Source organism: Rissa tridactyla, chromosome 4 (genome assembly GCF_028500815.1).
Source record: "Rissa tridactyla isolate bRisTri1 chromosome 4, bRisTri1.patW.cur.20221130, whole genome shotgun sequence".
Taxonomy (NCBI): Eukaryota; Metazoa; Chordata; class Aves; order Charadriiformes; family Laridae; genus Rissa; species Rissa tridactyla.
The window spans coordinates 72472685-72476357 of NC_071469.1; positions in this window are offsets into that span (position 1 = coordinate 72472685).

Sequence of the window (3673 nt, forward strand, 5' to 3'; positions counted from 1 at the left end):
CTTCCTCTGCGTGGCAGCAGGCAGATGCAAGCAGCTGGCACAGCTGAAGCTGCCAGAGTGAACAGAATGTGCTTAGGGTGGTCCTGGGTCACCAAGCTCCGCCACGGTGCGATGCTGTGCTGGGAGGCGCTGGATGATGCCTGCTGGTGCTCAGACAGGGTGCTTTGCTGCTCGGGGACTCCTGCCTGCGCCAGCACCCAGCTTCCCAGCCCAGGCGGGGACTGCCGGGAAGCCTCCTCTGGTGGCCTGGCTCCAGGAGTATCCCTATCCACGCCGGGAAGGTTAACCCCTGCCTGCCGGTGGGCATCATCCGGATGGATGGGTGTTTGGGGGGCAGGCAGGCAGGGGGGCTGCTGCGGGCACTGGGGTGCCGAGCCTGCCCTTCCTTTTGTTTGCAAAGCTGGTCTGCGCCGAGCGAGCTCCCCGTGACCTAGAATAGCCGGCGCGGTGTGCCAGCCCCAGCCTTGGCAGAGAGAATGTTTAGCTCCACATCCCCGCTCCGGCAGGGCAGGCGTGTGGCTGAGGGCAGGAGAGCGGCAGGCGGCCCTCTTGGCTCCCGCTTCGCTGCGGTCCCCTCTCCTGATGGCTGCAGGGGGACACGGCTGCTCCCCATCCTGGCAGCGGCCGGGAACGGTCTTTTACCTTGCGATGGGGGGGGCATAGGTAAGTGAAATGTGGTGGTGTGGGTCAGTGCGCCTCCAGGCACCCCGAATCTTTACCGAGAGGGTGGTCAAACCCTGGAACAGGCTTCCTGGAGAGACAATCGATGTCCCAAGCCTGGCAGTGTTTAGGAGGCCTGTGGACAATGCCCTTAATAACAGGCTTTAACTTTTGGTCGGCCCTGAAGCGATCAGGCAGTTGGACTAGATGATTGTTGTAGGTCCCTTCCAACTGAAAATATCCCTCTCCTCTCCTCTCCTCTCCTCTCCTCTCCTCTCCTCTCCTCTCCTCTCCTCTCCTCTCCTCTCCTCTCCTCTCCTCTCCTCTCCTCTCCTCTCCTCTCCTCTCCTCTCCTCTCCCCTTTCCTCTCCCCTTTCCTCTCCCCTTTCCTCTCCCCTTTCCTCTCCCCTTTCCTCTCCCCTTCCCCTTCCCCTTCCCCTTTCCCTTTCCCCTTCCCCTTCCCCTTCCCCTTCCCCTTTCCCCTTCCCCTTCCCCTTCCCCTTTCCCCTTCCCCTTTCCCCTTCCCCTTCCCCTTTCCCCTTCCCCTTTCCCCTTCCCCTTTCCCCTTCCCCTTCCCCTTTCCCCTTCCCCTTCCCCTTTCCCCTTTCCCCTTTCCCCTTTCCCCTTTCCTTTCCCTTTCTATCCCATCCCATCCCGCCCTATTCTACCCTATCCCATCCCAGTCTAAATGCTCAGTATCGGAAGACACACCTTGCTGCGAGGGAAGGGATAGGACCAGCTTGGTGATCTTCAGTTGAGATGGGTGAGCCCAGGCAAGCTGTGGTGGGCATTAGGCGGCCCACCGAGCCAGGCTGGGGGCAGGGGGAGGATCAGATGCACCCACGCAGAGCCGGGGTGGGTGGAGGCTCGCACATTGCCCACTTTGCCATACTGTGCCGGTTGCGGGTACAGACCGAGTCCCCACGGCCACCTTGCTGGTGTGGTGGCAGGTCTGGCGGCAGGTTGGCCAAGAGCCTGCAGAGGTGGCGTGTTGGTGGGCCAAAGCGCTGACCCGGAGCTGGTATCGCTGGAAGGATTTGGGGAGGGTGACCCAAGCGACTCTGTGCACCAAGAGCTTCCTTTGGGTGCTGCATGGGTTCAGCTCCCCGCCCCTGGTTTTTCAGGGGGGGCCCTGGCAGGGATGTGGGCAGAGTGTCTGCACGGGGCAAGTCCCACGAGGTCATCAGAGCACCTCTACTTGCACTTCGAGCATCCACACAACCTGCTAAGTGGTGGTAGCAGAGGAGGTTTCCTGCCTTCCCCCAGTTAACCTCACCCCCCCGTGACCACGCAGCGAGATCTGGCTGCCCTTGGAGAGCTTTTGGGAGCGAGCAAGGTGGTGACACCCTTGCTGGTGGGATCCAGCCCCCTGCTCGATCCATGCGGGATGCTGAATCAGGCGATGACAGCATGGCATGGTGGGGCTGACCATGCCAGGCACGTGGTGGACCATCCTGGTGGGACAGGGACTGTCATTGATCGCCCTGCTGGCTTGATGGAGCCACACACCCTCTCTGCCTGCTGGGCCTTTGGTTTGGCGTTTCCCTGGTGGCCATGGGACCTGCTGTCCTCTCTCCCATCTTTGCATCGCTTCTCCTTCCACGTAACAAGGCCAGCCCGGAGGGCCGTGCTGGGAGCCGGGACGCCCTGGTTCTCGCTGAGTGACCTTGGCAACAGTGCTCTGCTCCTCAGTGCGGCCCCAGGAGAGTGACAGAGGTGCAATGATTTCCTCGTCACTGATATTGTCCTACTCCACTGAGCCCCGAGACCTGGCGATGGTCTAATTAGCGCTTTCGCATCGTGGGGCTGGCTAGAGCGCTGCGTTGTATCGTCCTTGCACGGAGGATGTCTCACCGGGGCCGCAAAAGCACCGGTCCCATTTAAAACTGGGTCGATTGGTTACGATCTAGGACAGGTTGGGAGAAAGATGAGCTTGGGAGAAAGGAGAGGAAGAGGGTGCATCCCCCCCGCAGCAGGCATGGTGCTGGGGAAACATGGCTTCCTCCCTCCCCTCCACCCAGAGCTCTGGGGATGCTCGGAGGTGCCAGGACATGGATTGGAAGGTCAGAGGAAGCACGGCCTCCACTCGGAGCTTCGGGGATGCTTGGATGTGCCAGGACATGGACTAGAAGGGCAGGGGAAGCATGGCCTCCACCCAGAGCTCCAGGGATGCTCAGAGGTGCCAGGACCTGGATTGGAAGGGCAGGGATCCAGGGCAACCATGATGCTCCAGGAGGAAGCCAGCACCATGTAACCATGCCATCCTTCGGGGTGGCAGCCTGCATTGGCACCAAGATGCTGGGAGGGCTGGAGCCCCTCTGCTGTGAGGACAGGCTGAAAGAGCTGGGGGCGTTCAGCCTGGAGAAGAGAAGGCTCCGGGGAGACCTTCCAGCCCCTGCCAGGCCCTAAAGGGGCTCCAGGAAAGCTGGGGAGGGACTCTGGAGCAGGGAGGGGAGCCATGGGATGAGGCGGAAGGAGGGTTTACGCTGAAAGAGGGGAGATTTAGCTGAGATCTGAGGCAGAAATTGTTTGCTGTGAGGGTGGTGAGCCCCTGGCCCAGGTTGCCCAGAGAAGCTGTGGCTGCCCCATCCCTGGAGGGGTTCAAGGCCAGGCTGGATGGGGCTTGGAGCAACCTGGGCTGGTGGGAGGTGTCCCTGCCCAGGGCAGGGGGTGGCACTGGCTGGGCTTTAAGGTCCTTTCCAACCCGAACCATCCCGTGATTCCACGACACCGGGAGGCCCTGGAGGCCGGCGGGTGCTTTGCTCCCCCAGGGTGGACGCGCCACTCGCTGTGGGGATGGGCCCTGCTCCCCGCAGCCGGGCCTCGGGGAGGCGATGGGGCCAACTGGGATGAAAATGCCACTTCATTCGTGTCACTTCCCCCCCCCGGCCCCCACCACCCCCCTCAAGAAAACCAGCCGCCACCGGCATCACCGGCACCGCCACCGCCACGACCGTGGCGGTGGCGGTGATGGCGGTGGCGGCGGTGGCTCCTCCCGGCCGCCATTTCCTGC